This window comes from Eutrigla gurnardus, assembly GCF_963514095.1.
Source record: "Eutrigla gurnardus genome assembly, chromosome: 5".
Lineage (NCBI taxonomy): Eukaryota > Metazoa > Chordata > Actinopteri > Perciformes > Triglidae > Eutrigla > Eutrigla gurnardus.
In genome coordinates, this window is record NC_139919.1 from 18628718 (window position 1) to 18648937 (window position 20220).

The following is a 20220-nucleotide window of genomic DNA, read 5'->3' on the forward strand; positions in this document are numbered from 1 at the left end:
AAAAACGAAATGGCGATCTCTGGGGACGCAAGGTCGAAAAACACACAATTACTTCTTATCGACATAGGTGTCGCCAAAGAAACTGAAATCTTCAAGATGGTAATTTTAAGTTTACATTGCAGTTTGTTGTCTCTATATACATTTTCTCATTCCATACAGTGTTTTTTTTTCTATTAGTCAGCTAACTAGTGTTTCAACATTCCTTCCATACTGGAAAACGAAGAAATGAAACAGGAAATAGGTGAAAATTATGGTCTTCAACAACATGTCTCCCCAGCAACAGTCGGTTGCCACTCCTTATTCTTTCCCCTCCTGGTTGTTGTTGTTGTTTTTGTTATTACTGGTTTGAATGCTCTAGAAAAAAATGACAATTTTGCCTGAATGGATGGAAGTGAGTGACAGTGATCACTGAGGAAAAGCACTGAATACAAGAACTTCAAGGATGCTGGAAGCTAAAAGAGTCTTATCATCATTCCCAAAACCCCTGCATGACTTGCCTAGAACCATACACACACACACACACACACATATGCACACACACACTCGTTCTCTCTCTCTCTCACACGCAGACAAAGCCTTTGAAAGACTCAAGAGAGTTGTTTTCCTTTTTTAAGTCTCTAAATCTTTTTATTTCCATCGCTGTTTCAGTATTGTACTCTTGAGTGTGTGTGTGTGTGTGTGTGTGTGTGTGTGTGTGTGTGTGTGTGTGTGTGTGTGTGCATGTATTCATCTGCAATCAAAGGCATCTATTTTGTGTTACTACTGCCCTACATTTCGTAGCTGATGTGGAGACCCATCAAGGGGAATGTTTTAATTAACAATGCTGCCATTCTCGCTGACACCTCTATCTCTGGCAGTATCTCACCAACTTGCAGCATCCTCGGCTCAAAAGCATACATTCAACAGGGAATGCACCAAAACACACACAGGGTTATGCTTATTCTTTGCTGCGAGGAATATCCCGAACGCTCATCTAGAGACGAGTCATTTTGTTGCAAATAGGACAGTAAGGTGGGGGTGGGGTTCCAGGCAGGCAGGTTGCCACGAAGGGGAAATACACACAGATGGCTTGACAGACTGACAGACAGAGGATGACAAAAACGTAGACGAACAGACAGACACAAAGACACACGTACAGGATGTGCATGCAGATACCTGCGCAAAAGTGTGAGCACATCTGTGTGTTGTTGTTTCCCTTTTTGGCCCGTCGGTGAGACAGAACGAGAAATTTTGAAAAAGTCAGATTCTGCATTCATGTATAGAATCTGAAGGCAAGGGGACAAGATTTTTATCGGAAACCATTCCATTTTGTAGTCCAAGTCGTGCTGACCGATCACATAGAAGGCTTTAGTTGAAAGCAGGTAAACCGTCTGAAATCCAAAAAGTCCCGTCTCCTAGAAATGCACATTTGCGTATTCAACACAGCAAATGAATTTTAAAATCAGTATGAGACCAGTAACTGAAACGACAATCTTTCCTCAACATTACCAGAAGGCTTTTGTTGCCTGTACCAACATGGAGGAGTCAGGATGCCATCGCTTTTATTTCAGTGGAAATAACATCACAGCTGCACATCATGGCAGTTACATTTTTCTTCAAAATCAGATTTGGTCAAACAAGCAGGCAATATATAAATGTATTTTTTTAGGAGACCCAGTTGCCCAACTATATAATCTCCATAACATCCAGGTAAAACGTTCATCTAAAGATGAGACAGAAAGCTGCTATATACAAAAACACATTTTATTTATTCACATTTTCATACCAAAATTCAAGATTATTTTCTTCCTGAAAACATATGACACACGCCCAACCAATAATATGACACCCATCCATCAATCAATCTGCAACGTTGAAACTGCATGTAGGTAGAGAAGGTTATAAGTTCATATTTTGAATGATCAAACCAAATCCTTCCCGCTGTTATGTACCGCCTGTTTCACTCAGAAATACCAGCTGAAGACCGTTCATGAAGGATGTATCGTTGACATTGTATGGCACGGATGTAAAGGTATAGAATATTAGTTACATACGGACACAGGTTGTTGGTGGCGGCAGACAGGCTTGTGGAGGTTGATGTTCTGTCAGGGTTGGGGGATGCGGGCTGGATCCTGCTGGGTCTTTTGTCACCCCTGCTAATTGAGTGATCCTGGTGACCCTGTCGTCGCTGCCTGGTTACACATCAGCAGGCGCCGGAGTCGCCGTCCGCCGCTTTAAGTCATAACTAGATGTCTGGCTCCATGGTGGGCGGCGGTGGTGGGATGCACCGGTATATTGATGGATGGCATGATTGAAGGATGGAGTATAGACGTAAGGTGGATGTGCTGTACCATAGTCAAGAAGGTTAGGTGCGCTTCAGTGGCTCTGCATTGACGACGGCTCTGCTTTGTCTCCTTGCATGCTGACAGAACTGGAGTTGAGTGAAATCAGTGCTTCAAGGCACATTGAAAAGAAAAATCTGGGCCTGAGACTTTATGAATGTGTGGGTGGATGCATGCAAGAAAACAGGTTATTGCTACTCAATGAATTGTCCTTGTTGCAGGTATATGTGAGGGTACTGAGGAGGATGAAGGGACTGTTGGACCATTTTTTGAAATTAGTATGCTTCGAACATATGAGAATAACACTTGACAGATGCTCATCGGGTGATATCGTGCCCCATCTTATGATTTTTCATTAAGTATGCTATAACAGCTGCACTTGTACATCTCACTCAGTGGCGACAGGCATAGCATGCCAAGTCTTTAAAAAAAAAAAAAAAATCACTCATATTTCATTGCATGCCTTTGGAATCTCTTTCAGTGAACATGTGACACTTTTCAGATAAGTATTTTTGTGTTAACAAAATGGAAATCTTAATTTTGCTAAGCTAATTATAGCTTGTGGCCCGTTGCCAAGCAACCTAATGACAGGAGACAGCGGGGAGTCAAGAATCTAACCTTTGGCTGGATAGAGCCAAGAGGTGACATTTGGATTTCCTTCATATTACTTTCTATTGATGCGCTGCGGCTGTATTGCACTTTATATTTCACATGGTTTAAAATGCGCTTTAAAGTAACATTATTTTTTTATATAATAAGGAAGGATAAACAGTTTGAAAATGGAAAGCATTTAATCAGTGCCAGGCGGCTTTAACAGGGTGCTGTTATGAAAATGATGGTCTTTATATATGGATGTGCGTCAGTCACCCTGCGATGTAGGAATGAGTGTTTCGTTTTTTACGTCATCGGTGGCTTTTATTTCTACTCGCAGGGCATAAAACAGTTGCTTTGTCTGAAAATAATAATAATAATTAAAAAATGGACGACGGCTGATGGGCTGCGTTATGAGGCTGAGGGTCGTCTGTTGTTGCCTTGTGCCATAATCGTGCTCTTGGAGCACAACCGCATGAAAAAGTAGAGATTCTTAACCATGGCTTTGTGTTCCATGAATACTATTCATTTAGAAATAGAGAGCTGTAAGAACAATACAGGAATAACGTATATGGATCTCTGTTACAGCTTCATATATGGATGGATTGATATGTCTTACTCGAGTTAAATAGTATTTTTCATCCACATATAATGCAGCACATGCATAATCTTTCCATCTGAGATCCCCCAAAGACCAGGTCTGTATGCTCTGAAAATGTCTTTGTGGGTGTCTGATTTTATTCCTCTTATCGAGGGGGAGTATTGTGTGTGTGTGTGTGTGTGTGTGTGTGTGTGTGTGTGTGTTGGGGGGGGGGGGGGGGTGGCTCAGCGCCAAAATAGTTTTGAAGTATCTGTGAAAAGACTCCTCTTAATCCGTTTTATTTGCTCTGCTACCTCCGAACCATTTGTCCGAGAAGAGCTCCCCGAAACCTCCGCTCCACCCAACCATCTCGGGGATTTAGTTTGGTGGAGCAGAGGTGCAAGAGCCCACAGACAGTTAAAAAAAAAAGCCATCTGGCCGGAGGGGGGGTTTTGGGGCGGAGGAGTCGTGCTGGGCAATCAAAATGACGGACAGCAGTGAGAAGTGTTTTGCGGGCTCCCACATACATGCAAAGTAGCCCGACTTGTGAGCTTTCACAGCTCCCTATGGTCTTCAGGTAAACACTGGCCGGCAGAGGTATGCGTGGTCTTTCTCCACCCTCAGAGTGTGTGTGTGTGTGCGTGTGTGTGTTTTTGTTTGTGTATGGTAATAATGTGTTTGTTGGCTTGCTCGCGAGAGGAAAGAGTGAACTTTCTTGTGTTGACGTCCATGTCAGAGGCTCATGTATTTGTGTGTTCTACAAGAAACGCTGCCAGGTTTATTTCTGTAGTTTCTTATTTTTTTTGCCAGCGATAATGTTTGCCAGTGGAAGGTGTTTGACCAGAGAAGTCAGGGTTAGCAGGTGAAATCAACAGCATTCATATTTCATGAAGCATCAAAAAAAAAAGAAAAAAAAATCCCTCCTTGCATTCGACACAGGCTCAGTTCTAAGGACACTGTGAAATGGGCGCACAATTGTTCCTCTTCGCTCTGAACAAATATTATAATCCCATTCTCTTATGCTTTCCATTTTGCCCTCTCTCTCTCTCTAATGTTCACCCCGATGGCGGCCCCTTTCCCTGAGTGAAAAACCCCTCCGAATGTGTGGAGGCTTCATTTTTCACTCTCCCTTTGGGGCTCTGTTGTCAGAGAGCAGCCCTTAGGAAGTCTTTATTTCTGCCAGGCAGGGCCTCTTGCGTTCCTCCACCCTCTCCCTCCGTTCTCATGGCTGTCCCCCCCACCTGCTGGGATCCTGATCCCAGCCGGGGCAGGGCTTCAGCGGGGGACAATTACTGCTGCTCCCCAGCTTTGATCATCTGACCACATGGAAGCATAACAGCTGACCACATGTTTCAACAGACAAGAAGAAGAAGAAGTAAAGAGAGAAAGGAGGAAGAGTGAGAATAGGGCGAGAAGAAGAAAAGAAAACCCCCTTTTCATTTAAGTTGAGCCCAAAGTTCCCATTCCTCTTTGGAAGCTTTACGGGAGTTTGCCAGAACGGTCAAATCTGTGTTTCAGTCGGCGTTTCTTTGATGGTTGATTTATTTATTTGGATCAGGGGCGACCATACTTATTACGAACTATGTCTTGACTACAGCCGGCAATAAAGTTCAGTTTCAATTTGCCACTCTCTCTCTCTTTTGCGAGAGCGAGAGAGAGAAAGAGAGAAGCAATTTGAGGCAGCCCTTGTAAAAAGTGAGTGCTAAGTCTGCTGGTATTGTCGGCCAAATTGTCAGGACGCCAACTGGGCTCTGCTGTCGTGTTCTGAGCACTGTCTGGCTTTTTTCGCAACCTAGGCCACATCCACGCCGCAGATGATAAATATCACAGGGGGAGCAGCTACCAAGATATTGAGAGCGTTGGTCGACATCGAGTTGAGAGACATGTGTTGTCAATTAGCTTAAAAATAGATTCAGAATATCTGAAGAAAATGCAATAAAAAGTGCTTGTTATTCTGGTTGCACAAACTAACAGGGTGGTGTAACTTACAGATAACGAGTTCTGGCCTATTATTAAATGTTGATGAAAGTATCACGGTTCTCTCGTAGAAGTCCGCCATGTTGGGGGGCGGGGGGGTGTCTACTCACAGGATCCGGGCCGTGGGGGTTAGAGGGGAAACTGACAAGGCTGAGGGAGAGGGGAGGGAGAGATTGCTTTGCTCTGGTTGTCAGGGATGGCCTCTTGGAGTGTCCCGGTTGAGGAGGAGATCACTTTACCACATTAAGGGCGCCTCAAAAGAACCTCTTCAACAGCACTTTGGCCCAGCCTGGAAGAGCGAGGCTTGTTTTGACTGGTCTGCCACCTTTTATTGTCACCACTCCGCCGACCAACAGCTTGCTCCTGCCTCAGCTACGCTGCCTCTGTGGCTCTCTGAGAGACGCTCACGCAGCATATGTGCAGACACACACACACACGCACGCACACACATGCGTGCACTGCAGAGCTGGAACGCAAATGTGCGTATGCAACCATGCAGACGGACACGCACGTGCATACGTGCACACTCACGCATGAAAAATACTGAAGAGATTGGAAAGACTGGGATTGGTTTAGATGATGGTGATTTGGGAGTACTGGTCAAAAAAATCAGAAGTTTAACGTACTGGAGAGTGAGAAAGAGATCCACTTGTTACCTTATCGGTGTGATGACCGAATCAAAAGCAAAGCAACACATTTGAAAGGTTCAGTTCGTCAGATTCTGCTTATATCAGAATTAAATGTTAAATGTTCTATACACACAAATTGCGATCGCAACTATTTGTAAAAATGATCGGTGCATTTATTCAAGAAAAGAATCAGGAGAACTGCTCTGGCAGGGATGGGAACACACACACATAATAAAATCCACAGATTTTTCTCTGAAGCACTTTGTGTGTCTGAATGAAAAAAAAATAACTTAATTAAATTGTCTATTAAATTAAAAAGACAATCGGGATGGATCATCTTAATTATTGCTGTGATGAACATAATATGTCAGAATAAATTGAAAAACGGTATCGAGTCGATGTCGTGAATTTTTTATCACCATTTAATACACCACAATTGATTTAATGTAGCTCCATTTTTTCCTTCGTTTTATGATCTGTTAATAACACACACAAGCTTGAGAAATCAGTTGTGCATTCTGGAAGAGAAAATAAATTAGTTTTACTCCCGTCTAATCAAGCAAGAAAAACAAAATAAAACCAAAGTTAGTTTTTCCCTCCAAAGACGGGGGTCATTTTATGATGTGGCCTCAGCCATATTTGTGCATCCTGCCTAACTTCATAATCATTTTTATCCGGCAGTTAAAAATAATTAACAAGTCATGCTCTTTTGTCGTCCACCATTTTAGGTCCTTGCTGCAGCAATGAAAGGCCTTTCCATCAACATGGTCGCGTAATAGTGTCAGGATGCATTTTAAAGTGCAGTAATTCAGCGGTTTACATGGCCTCATAAAATACCGACATGCCCCGATAATGAGAAGCATGAATGGAAACTTGGAGTTCCCTGTGGCCTGTGTGTGTGTGTGTGTGTGTGTGTGTGTGTGTGTGTGTGTGTGTGTGTGTGTGTGTGTGTGTGTGTGTGTGTGTGTGTTCAAACCAGCTGCTCTCTGCTCCTTTATGACAAACACAAGCGGGAACATATTCCTTAGATTCTCGCATATTCTCCCAAAATGCAGTCTGAGACCGGTATGCAGGTCCAGGACGGCCCTGACTGAGGCCGGTTTCCTCCTCTGGGTGAGATCGGATGAACCAACTGCAAAGGTCACAGACGGCTCAGCCGGCCCCGACACTCTTTATGGGGCCTTGACCCGCTGACAAGCAGGCAGTGTGGACATATAGGCAATGTGGATGAATGTAACTAGTAGGGGATATAGAGCAGGAGTGGAAAGCCTTTGGGAGATATTGAAGTGCCCTCTCATCCGCATGCCAAATTACCTCTTTTAAATGACCTCTTTTACATCTGTGTGGCCTCCTATTTACAGTAGTTTGGTCCCCACACACACACACCTGATCCGCCCCACTCTGCATCTGATTGGCTGGAACTCGTTGGCTTCTTTGCAAAATGTGTTACGTTTATTGCAGATGAACTAGACGGAAGGATGGTTGGATTAGTGATTTCAGATGTGGATGTTTTCAGAAGGATGGCAGCCTCCTTGTGGCGCGATCTAATATAGAATCGCAATTATGGGTGAACATTTCTACTATATAGCTATGCCGGAGCCTTTATGGATAGATCTGTTGAAGATTAAACCTGTGGTGTCATAACTGGAAAAATGTCACTTCTTATGAAAAAGGTTGCCGACCCCCGGTGAGGTGTGTGTGCTCGACGCCCGTCTTGCGTTTTGTCTCTCCAACCTGGTGATCAGTGTCAGGCATCTCGAAAGCGGCATCTTTATCTTACAGTCCCGACGTCGTGCTGTCATGGAATAAATCATGACGCAACGTGGAGGTGGTGGCAGGCAGCGTGAGTCAGAGGAGCAGTCTGCTTGACTTCACACTCGCTGGGGATCTGGTAACTCAGCAGGTAGTCCGAGTACAGATTGAAACTAACGCTGCCTTTCTGCGCTCCACACACCCAGAGAGCCCCCATTCAAGAGCATGACTGTTCCTTTATTGTAGGATAAATTGCGGTAGTTCTTTTTTTATTGTGTACAGATGGGGATAAGTTCGGGGTTGCTCAGCTCCGAGTCGTTTTTCTGCGCGTACGTGTCAAAAGAATGGATGCCATTCAGATTTTAGGGGAATAACCTGTGAGACTGCAACTGTTAAATAAAAAAAAAAATTGCTTAAGCGACGTGTTTAAAATCAAGGAGTGTTGAAGTCGTGGCTGGGCCGTTGATTTGTTAGTCTCAGATGGTCACTGGGCATTAGTGAGTTAATTCCTGGAATCAGCCTCCGACCTTTCGGTGAGGTTACCACCACAAGGTCTGTTTTTCATCTCCCCCGTGTTTTTGTTAGCACTAACAAGATTGACTTATAGCAGATTTGCACTTCTGTGCATGCTGCAAACGCTGACTAACTAGCAGTTATTCACGCGCCGAGCAGCATAGCGGCCGGCACAAGCGGGGATTTCTGATTTATATGAACAGCTCGGCAGTCACATCTGTGTTTAGCAGCTTTGAACGTGACTCGGCCAATCAAAAACTATCTGTTTTCTTATATCTTCTGTTGCTGAGGTGGTGTGTAAATCAGTATTTCTGTAAAGCGGGCAGTTGCTGGGGCTGCTGCCAATGAGTGTGTGAATTACAGTCATGCATAAAGCTGTCCTTGTGTCCTGCTGGCCAAGAGCTACGGGGAAGCTGGAAATGATCGTAAATTAAGCAGCACTTGGCCGAGGAAATCATACAAAATCTGGGATTGAATGGAACATTTGGAATGATTACCAGAGACCACAAGAGGAGTTCCTATAAAGTGAGGAAGGCCGACAGAGGTGGGGCACAGTATCAGAGCGCCAGACTACATAACCGAGCGGCGGAAGACATTGAGGGGAGGTCAGCTTTGGGATACGTCCCTCGTAGTAACAGTAGTAGCTATAAACTGCTGTCCCAGCTGATGCCTGCCACTAGAGATGAATTATTCACTCACTTGTCAAATCAATAATGACCCGGTCTTTAGTGGCCTACTCTCGCCATGCCCTACTTATCGGTTTTGGGGGGAAGAGGACAAATCATTTTCTATATTTTAGTGGTTTGCATTCATTCAAGTGGACACACGGCCCCTCGCTGAGGTAAAATTGCTTGTCATTTGTTGCCATTTTGAGGATTGTTTCTGGAAAATTGGAACTTTGAATGGAGCCTTAGCAAAAAAAAAAATAAAGAAATAGGACAGAAGCTGGATTTGAAGTGAGCACACATGATTAATTTGGCAGTTTTGTTGACGGAATGTGACAAATGTAGGTAGGGAGGGGTTGATGGGGATCAGAGGTCTGGCAGGATTGGGGGGGGGGGGGGGGGGGGTGTTGCCATGGCTTTTAAGGGCATGGGCCTGTTTGGATGGCACGGCCCACCCCCTGCCCCTCCGCCTCTGTTCATGTGTCACTCACTGTCTTCCAGCCTGTAATTTTCCATCTACTGTAACAGTCTGGGCACGTCACCACCCAGGGAACTTTTAAAATAAATAAAGAATTCATTAAATAATTAGTATCTCCACAACAATCTCTTTTGTTCTGTCAATCTCGGAGCGTTCAGAAGTCACCCTGAGCAATGGAGAGAGACAGAGGCTATGAGCGAGCGAGCGAGAGAGAGGAGGAGAGAAAGGGAGAAATTAGTGGAAAAATCAATGTAAAAAAAAATTAAAAGCATTGAATTTTTGAAATGCTTTTTACTTATCCGCCATTGATTACATCTAATTGGACCTCATTTCCTGAGGAAAAAAAAAATGGTGTGTGTTTATGTGTGTACTTGCATGTGTGTGTGTGTGTGTGTGTGTGTGTGTGTGCTCGCCGGCTTGTGTGTTTGTGACATTTCCTAATGGTTGGGTGCATAGATGATAACCACTTGGCTTGAAGACAGACGGATATGAAAGGCTGTCACTCTGAGCAGAGACAGCTATAATGGCCCCATGAGTGTCTCTCTGTGTGTGTGTGTCTGTGTGTGTGTGTGTGTGTGTGTGTCTTTCTTTATATATACGTGTGTGTGTGTGTGTGTGTGTGTGTGTGTGTTCATGAAAGGGTGATGATAGGGGCCACTACTTCGGGCCCGGCCATGCTTCCCAATCAAAACCCATCCGCTCGCCGGGTGCTCGTGCATCAGTGTGTTTGGTGTATGGTGTTTACATTGGGAGAGACGGAGCAGAACCACCTCTTTGTCCCCTCAGAGATTTGACATTGCCCCCCCCACCCCCACCACCACCCCCCTTGCCTGCCACCGTGCTGTACATGAGGTTAGCAGCCTGGAACATCCTTGTATTTATGAACAGCTTGCACAGTTATAATGTAAACCTATCACACATCTCTCAGTCACTTTTAATCACGGACATTCCTTCAAGTACAAGAAGAAGTAAAACGTCTGGCCATGAGCCACGGTTTGTCATCTGACAACTCCGATGTCATCTTTGTTAAACTTCCAAACTTGCTGCGACTACATATAACCATGTGTCTTAATGCATCAGCCCCAAACAGACACTGCACCTGCTTAAATGCTTCTTTAAATGCATTCAAAAACAAACCCCGAACACCCCAAAGCTACCAGCTATTGTGAAGCTGGTGAAATGACCACGTTGTGTTCCCGTAACCCTTAAATGAGGCTTATCAGACTATATTTTCTCTATTGTCGTTATATTGGATGTTAAACATTACGGTGTTTTCCCTCCCAAACAGAGATGTCGAGTTTTGGAATGCTGCCTTTCAACACTTTTCGGGCAACCAAAAGCACTTGTCGCTCCTGTCTATCACCCCTGTCTTTTTAGTTTGTGTAAGGCACCACATCAAGTCGACATTTCATGTTTTTTTTTTCTGAATTTAATGGGGAATTAATGATTCCGTTATTCCCCCGCTGTGCGAGGAAGAGGGGGGGTATGGGATTCTTTTTTTTAATCGCCCAACCTCTAGAAACTGATTGGAGCAGAAAAAATACGCCCAGTCCCCTTCTGCCAGGCCTCACAATGGAGGCGCTGATTTTTTTGATAGGGTTCTATGCTGCCAGGGGGCCAGCTGGAATTAGAAGTGGATTAATAATTTTAAACAAGGCTAAACCGCTTGGACTGTCTGTCTGTCTGCTCTTTCCAATGCTTAGCCAATGGTCCGTCTGCTGCCCGTCCACATCAAAACAATCTAAAAACACTATATCTTCCTAATGAAGAGGGTTGGCTTTAGTTTACGGGCTTGCGAGAACATGAAAACATGCTTATTCCGACAGATTTCACGAGGTTCTGGGTCTGAGAACGAGCCAGGATTATCAGAAACATCAACATCCTTAAAAGAAGTATTACTTCCACGTTGAGTGTATAAGCACTTTATCAAACACTTGATCAACTTTTTATCCACTTTTCCACAGTTTCTCTCCTTTCATGCTTTTGATGAAGCAAATCCTGGAACGTCTTTTAGTATTCATTCTTCTTTTACTATTGGTGTTGAAATACGTGATGAATCTTCACCCAAATGTACCTGAACGCTGCATTTCCAGCATCTACTGTGATGCCGCCGCTCCACCCTGCCTGTGTTAACAGATCTGTGGAGGGAAAAAAAGCCCGGAAACTTCTTGTGTCAGATGTGCGCTTTGATGTGAGACAGACTGTTTACCGAGTTGATATAGGAGTTAGTCCAGTGGCTGGAAAGCTAAGACCACCAGAATGGTGACCCCAGTCAGAGGAAAGATTAGGTTTAGCACCAGTGGGAGTGTTAAATGGTGAGTCGCAGGGATTTGGGGGGCTATTTGGAATGATCTAAAAGCAGACGAATTACCAACCGAATTTAGGTATAGTAAAGCCTGACAAATCAGGCCCTGCTGGTGACATCGCCCACGGAACAGAACCATGTCTCAATAATCCCCATGTAATTGATGTGTGTGTTGGAGGACGGGTGCATGCGTGTCTGTGCATGTGTTACAAGGACAGACGGGAGAAGGAAGAGGGTTTGGCGGAGTTTTAAAGTGTCCTCTCGTCGGTGGGACTGGGTGTCTACAGAGGGATGAAGCAGCAGAAACAGCCCTTCATGATATTAATTGTAACAACCGCTCCACCTTTGACCGAGCAGGGTGCGGAGTTGAGGGTCCTAAAGGGCCGGAATGAGGGCCGAGGAAGGCCAGACTGCACCGCACGTGTTATTTTCCATTTTACAAAGTGAATTTTGGATCTAAATCTATTTACACTGCTTAATCCAAACAGGACAAATGCACCTTAAACCTAAAGCACAGATCAAGATGAGAATAAAAAGAAAAAACAGACTATAGCATAAATCCATACCCCGCCCCCCCCCCCCCCTCTTTTAATTCAGTCATTATAAAAATGTTCTGTGAATGTAGCAGGGACATTAGCCCCCTTCTGAGCTATTATCCTGGCTGTCTGGTGTTGCAATTTCACACTTCACTGATTGCGACAAGCAGTAGAGAGTCTGCATGCCCCAGATTTCACCTTATTTAGGTAATACAGGAAAAAAATCATTCCCAAGACGGGGTAAATTAAACTAGGTGCTGGACTGGCACACTGTTGCCAATTTCAATAGAATATCAAAAGTATCGCAGAGAGCTCGACCACATAAAGTTGACTGTAAATGCTGGAGATGAGATTTTTATTCCACTTCATAAACCTGCAGATTTATTTTCTCTATATATTTTGTTTTTATTTCACAACTGAAACGAGGCTGTTTTTAAAAGCAAAGAAAATGAATAAAGTAAGTTCATTTATGCATTTTTTTTTTAATATATAAAAAGAGTTTTTTGAAGGGGAAGCCTTGTTATGGTGGAGGTGTGAACTTGGTCGTTGAATGAGTCAGTTCCCAATGTCACGTCTTATGATATCACCTTTTTACGACACCTTCCACCACCGTCATGTCTAATGCATGAACGACGGCATATTAAATGTGAGTGACAGACAGGCCGAGGCTCTGCATTATTTATGCTGCGCAACAATGAAAAACAAACCGTTTCTCAGTATTAAACTGCATCCTGACCCACAATCACCTTTTTTTTGTTTTATTGAGAAGTGAAACCTATCTATATCATCTCTAGTTGGCTCTTTACGCAGTGGAGAATAAACGCACTGCGCTGGAAACGACCCCACTGCTCATGAAAGAAACACGAATGAGTCTTCTCACGCAAATAAAAGATGATAATGGGTTTGATATTTTTAGTCCTCAGAAATTAGTCGCGAGAATTTCGTTTCTGTCGACGCAACACGGTGATTAAATCAACTTCTCCAACGGTTCCTTTTAATGAGAGGGGCTTTTTTTCCCCTCTCCTCCTCATCGGCGCACGGGACATGTGTTAAAGAGTTCCCCTCTATAGAAATTGGCCATGTTTTGTTTGAACTCGCTTTCCTTGACTTCACTGCGCACAAACCTTTTCAAGGACGAGACAAGTGGCTCGGTAATAATTGGAAGTGCGCACTTTCCCCTTTTTTCTCCTGTGATTTTGAGTCGTTAAAGGCGGTCAGAGGAAGGTTTCTGCAGCTGGAAACGTGAGGCCTTGCGGGTTTCTTTTAACTTAAAATGCGCAACAGACAATCATTAAATTAATAAGCGTCAAAAATGGTGATAAAGTCAGGATTTACGAATAATTATAGTAATAATAATAATAATAATAATATACTAAAATATAAAATATAAATAATAGTAATTCTATGCTAAATATATCAACTTAATTACAACAGTATTAATAGTGATAAAGTTGTATTTTTAATTGTATTAGTGTGTATATGTATGATAATATTTTATTATATGTTACCACAGAAGTTAAGCACGTGTGCTGAAAAATGAAGGGAGAGCTTATTTAGAGGGGAAAAGAGACAAAACAAACTTTATAAAATGACTCTTATTTTCAGAGCAACAAGTCAAACTTTCCATTAACTTGGGAATTTTTGAGGGAACTGTGGAGAGAGGTTTTAGGTTTCTACTAGGCCCGCTGAGCTTCGCTCCCTCCCTCCGCCAGGAGGAAAATATGTCATCGGTCATCATAGCAGAGGATGGATATAGGGTGTCTCAGAGATGCAAATGAAAATATTTGGCTATGTTACTTTTAACAAACAGGAGATTAGTTACAACGTCCAAAAGCCTCCTGGTGGAAAATGTGCAATATATAAAAGGAGAGATCTGCCAATCACTCGGCCATGCACAAACTTCCAAACTTCTCTTCATTTAAAATCCCCCCAAAAATCATGGAATTTCACATGAGATGCTTTGATAAATCGCACTCCGATTTAGAACTATATGAGGACTAAAAATGACTCTGAATGCTACACCACGCACTTTTGAGACCGTTGTGAAAAACAAAGTCCCTTCTCTTTTGTTACCGGCCCTTAGAAGAGAATTGAAACAGGAAAAGCAATTATTGCAGAGATTGTCCCACAGGCATTGAAAAGCTATCAGCATGAGGGTTGGGATTGGCTCGGGGGACACCTATGGCCCCATGCATTATCCTGGCATGAGGTCGCTTTGGCAATCGCCTGCCAATTTCCACCAGCACCTGGCTTTCCCAGCCCCCCACCCTTCACCAGGCCCTCCTACCTGTTTCCCTTTTCTCCTCCTACACCTCCTCCTCCCTCCGCAAACCCTGCTCGCCTATTATTGTCCCAGGATGTTGAGCATTAATAGAAGGGAGAAGGAAAAATAAACATCTGTGGCACAAAGTTGAAAATGTGATCACACTGTATTTGTTTTCCCCATCAGCTGATCGTTGGTCTCGGGGAGAAAAATGTCTTTGACTTCTTCTCTGTTGGTCTAGTTGAGGATAGAACTGTGAAAATACCCAAAAACCACAGAATAATAGTAAGTTGAATGCTGTGAAAATATGAGCCGCTAGTATACGGTTTGGGCCAAAAGGCTCGGTGGGAGAGCCGAGTCTAGATTAGTGGAAAACTGGTAAGAAAATAGCGGGTGCTATGTCTAACACTTTTTATTATGGCTGTTGAAAACCTGTATAACACAGCTGTTGAATATCACTCTCCTTTAGCAGCAGAGCCCCCCCCCCATCCACAAACCGGGTCCTCTCCTGGAAGGCCCGGTTATCCAAACACAGTACCGGATCGGCCCTCATCATGGAGCACCACCAGGGTCGGACCATAACACACGGCTGCATTGTTGTTGCCGTGGTGGAGTCAGCCTCCTGTTCACTCTTATGCGTCATGCTTCCTCTCTCGTCTCGTGCCTGTGGCCATGCACCGCAGCAATATTCCTTAAGTAGCTCCTCTTTGATAATCCCCTCCAAAGATGCCGAAAATGCACAAAGAGACATTTGTTAAAAAGGAAATGGTTCTTCTAATGATTCTTTAAATTACTGAGGACTTTTGTTAATCAACTAAATGGAAACAAAAGACAATTATAAGAAGAAAAAAAAGCCTTTTCACATGTTTCTTTTCAGTGTCACTCTGATTTGGTGTATTTTCAAGGTCAAATCGTGACCCCAGCAGTGATGCCCTCTGTAAAGAGTTATATCCTTTAGCAAAAAACAGGAAAGACATGATTTTACTTAGACCACCTTTAAATCTTTATTTCACATTCTGATGAGCAACTGCTGTGCAAGAAGTCTGCCTGCAAAAAATGTTTTGCTGGAGGCAGCACTTGGAAAGTTTATCATGCATGCGTGAATAGTAGAATATTTAGTCTCACAGAAGGTGCCAATATAGCACCATCGGTTAGTCTGAATCATAACAGGTCTGTTCATCTTTCAGAACTGTGACTCCAGTGTTCTTGGAGAAGTTGCCCAAAGACTGGTTTGAATCTATCTATTTATTTGAAGCCAGTATTCTTAACGGTGGATCTAGAGGTATAAAACAAACTCATTTTTTTACCTTGATGTGAAGCTTAATTTTACATCACAAATATTAGTGTCTATAAAGTTGCCTGAATGATATTTGATAAAAAGACCCATAATGCCCCACCACCTGCCTGAATGGAGACTTATAGAGGGGGAGAAAACTTTAAGAGAACTGATCTCTCATTGTTTCTTTCTGCGTTTGTTTGATGGCAGGAACCGCGCGCGCACGTGCTGAGTCTGTGGCAGGATCAAGCGGATTGTTATTCATAGTGCTAGCCCTGCCTCATGCATATCCATAACGGATTAAAGATTGCGCAAACATTATGCAACAGGGACTCGCCTTTTCTCCGCGTTGATTGGCATTTCTAGGGCACAAATCGGAATTGTGCAAGAGATATGGGCTACTTTAGTTTCCTCACCGTGTTGTAGTGACGCGGTTGTTTTTTAAATTTTTTTATTTGTAGACAAGTTTATTTATTTATTGCTTGTTCATTCATGCACTTGATCCTTACTCCTCCACATACCTATATATATCGCGGGAAATAGCGCCACGCGCCACCACTGTGCAACATGTGTATCTTGATAATAAAACGCGTCCCCTTCCGTTCCCTGCTGCTGCTGCTGCTGCTGCAGTAGCCAAATTGGAGCGTTGCTGAACTCGGGAGCATTGCGCAAGCGCGGGGGGAGAAAAAAAAAGTCATCACGAGAGGCGATGAATGAAGTCTTTAAATAATGGAAGGACACTCTCCAATTCTAATTCATTGTCTAGAAAGGGGGGACATTAACGAGCATTGTCTCCTTTATTTTGAAAGGCTGATGAATATGTGAGCGCCGCTGGTGGGGGGGGGGGGGGGGGGGGGGGGGGGGCTGTCCCGGGACGAGGGCATGCTCACAGGTGAAAAGTTTGCGCAATCTCGTCAACCATGCAATCCCAAACTTTGTTTTATAGACGTCGCCAAACAAACAGGTGTGCTTTGGATGAGCGTATAGTCTCACTTTAAACGTCAACATTAGCCTTTAACCTACAGTGCAGTGATCGGGGAGACTTACTGTTATTGTGGCGCATCACTACCCCATTTACCACCTCTCTGAGTGTTGAAAATATATCTGTCAAAAGACGAACGCAAAGCACAATTGCCGAACATCTGCTTTGCTGAACGAGCGTTTGCCGGAGCCTTCACTCCGGGGACCTATTAGCGTTTATTCCTGCGCCTGCTCTGATAAGGAATTCATCAAGTTTCTGACACCCCGCCAGATGTTGGGGGAATTAGCGCTGTCTCCTGTTGGACACCCTGCTAATAGTTTGTCTTTCAGCCCATAGCGGAATAGAAATATCACTGGAGAGGCGGATGTGTGTACGAGGCTGTAAACGACGGCCTCGTTCAGGCTGTGTTTGTATTCATTGTGCACATTTAGCCACAAAGAGGGAAAAAAACAATGAATTCGACAACCCTTGTTCATCTGCTCGATGTCGTATCAGGTTTATTATTCCCAGTGCAGGGTGGATGCTTTGGGGGTAACCGGGCCGCGTATCCGACCACTTTCGCTCATTTCCTCCCGCAGAAAAACGCCCGCAGGCTACAGTATACAGTACGACGGGGGTACGTGAACGTCTCTTTAGGAGTCAATTGGGGAATAATTGAACTCAAAGACAAAGCCATTGTGTTAACCAGTTTGCATCACAAAAGCCATGAAACACGTTCAGCTATAAAGACACACCGCGGATTAAGGTACTTTGTGAGTGCATATTCAACACGCTGCTGGAGGTGAAATAAGCATCGATAATTGGCAGGCACGTCACCTTTCCGCGCAAATGGAAAAGCCCTCGTCGAAGTAATTATCGGATGTCTGTTAGCTCTTATGCAATTACTTGTTTATCAAGACATATTTTCCCTTATGCTGCAAATCCATCTCACTTCAATCTAATTGTCACGGTGCGTTTAGCGGCACAATATTGTGGTTTAGGCGTAATGTCTTGATTAAAGGAACGATCTGCCATAAATATCTACCTAATCCACTGCGTTGACTTGTTCTGGTGCCATATGTGGGGAAGATAAAAAAAAAAATACATAAAAAAACAACTCCACACTTCACACGCGTTCCCAGCTGACTGAATTAATTCACGGTGATTCCGTTTTGGCAGCCTGTGTCTTGTTTCGAGCAGCGAGGAGATATACAGAGTTTGGTCATGTGTTTGGTGCGCGAGGGCCATACCCGTATCCACAAATGTCTCAGACTCAGATCAAGGGCCAAGTGCCCTGCCTAAGTGCCCATGAGCAACACCCTGCACCCTCTCCCTCATTGCAAAGCGTCAACAGTGCCAAATAAAAGCCTCAAGAGTTAAAGTGCATGTATAACTCACACGCACACACACACGCGCGCACACATAGGGGTTATACTTCTGGAGTCACTGACGGTGTCTGCGTGTTCCTTGCGTCTAATTAGTTGAGCGAATAATTAATGAGTGATAAATTAGCCATTGGGGTTTATTAAGATGACAGCCTCGGTTGCGTGACAAAAAAGCGCCGGGGACCTGCTCGTGTCGGTTTATCCTCTTAGAGCGCGCGCTCTCCTGCTTAGCCAGCAAATCTGCGGCTGAGGAGACGGAGGTAGGGGTCGGAGTTGACCAATCAATCTGATACCAAACTTCAGAGGCAGGTGAGAGTCAGGAGTACGACTCGGTCCTATTTTTTTTATTTCCTACAGAATACAAAAACCCACTTCACTCCCCCCCTCCCCCCTCCAAAAAAGCCTCCGCTGCCTTCCTCCGGATACGAGCAGACCCTACAGAGAGATTACCGGCTACTGCACGCCGCCGTCCTCCGGGTCCAGACACCGCCGCACACTATAGCGGTCCATAAAATAACTCGAAGGCAGAATGAGCGCTAACGTTATTCAGAGCCAGCTGTAGTCTGCTACACAACCGCCAGCCTTTACACGGCTGCGTCCACGTGACCATCGCTGCTTTCTAATCCATTGAGAATTCACCAGAAAGGAGCCTTTCATGTTTTTCTTTAGGATTGAATCGCCTGCTCTGGTTTCCCCCAAAATAATCTGGAGACGATGACTTGAATTGGACGTCAGCATAAAGCACGTTAATGGTGGGAAAACGGCTAAAAATCACAAAACGTTTTTTGTTGTTGTTTTTTTTTTACATTTGCAGAAATGATCCACGCGGTTTGATGTGACACGAGCGACTGATGTAATCTGATGTAATGGTTTGGGAAACGCATAACGCTCCGTGTTCAAAAGCGAAACGTGTTTACGTTTTTATTTATTTCCGTTTTATGTTTTGCTTCTTCCTCTTTGATGGTCGCCTAATACTGCAGGTCAAGGGCGCAGCCACCTTTTCGGCTCGGCACGTCTCGCAAGTGTGCGTAAAAGTGCAGCCTCCATGTGAGCCCGTCGTGTTTCGGAAGAAGCCGGGTCTCGGTTATTTGACGTCACGGTGTCTGAGAGGGGGGAACTTAAAATGTGCGACTAGACGAGCCGGGAGGGGAGGGGAGGGAGGGAGGGGAGCGCGGTGGGGGAGAGGGGGGAGGGAAGAGGGGGTGAAAATAAATTAAATCAAACGGAATGCAAAGGTTGCGCTTGCGCAAAAGTCAGAAACCGAATTTGAATCAATATTCCCAAATCTGCAGAATATTGGGTGTGTGTTGGTTTGAAACACCTTGTGTGTGTGTGTGTGTGTGTGTGTGTGTGTGTGTGTGTGTGTGTGTGTGTGTGTGTGTGTGTGTGTGTGCGTGCTCCGCTTTAGATCAGTAAATCAGTAAAAAAAAAAAAATGTCTCTCAACAGCAGTCATTCAAATGATCCAGTGTGTATGGCTATCTGTTTTTCTATTTCTGCATTCATGGCGTTGTAAAACATTGGGCAATGCCACTGTTAGCGAAGCAGAGCCTGCCCCTTGTTGTAATTCAAACAGATTTTTTTTTCGCCGTTTAAATGCTTATTATGGCGTCCATTGATGTGCGGTAACTCCTTTGGTTGTTTTTATGAAGCGGTTCCTTGTTAATCGGGTAGCGGGAGACGATGAGGCAGCGCCACATTTGGCACCGTATCCCTCTCCACGTTTACGGTCACACAGTGTCCTCAGTTGCCCGTCTTCCAGCCTGCACGTCAGGATTGTTATTTGCAAGGACTCGTTTAATAATAATGATAATAATAATGGAAGAAAAAAAACTTTGAATGCGCAACTTTTGCATCCATAGACGGATGACCCACATCCCCCATCTAAACCCCCCACTCGCTGCCAAGAAGTGTTTCTCTAACCCCCCTCCCCAATATTCCCAGTCACACACATACACACACAGCCAAGATACTAAGATGGCGCCTTAA

The 20220-nt window shown here is 44.2% G+C and overlaps 1 protein-coding gene across 2 annotated transcripts in view; it reads left to right on the forward strand.

The window, feature by feature from the left end:
* Positions 1-20220, forward strand: part of LOC311013442 (uncharacterized protein) — an 85865-nt gene that overhangs the window by 23633 nt on the left and 42012 nt on the right. The gene's annotated exons all lie outside the window — the stretch shown is intronic.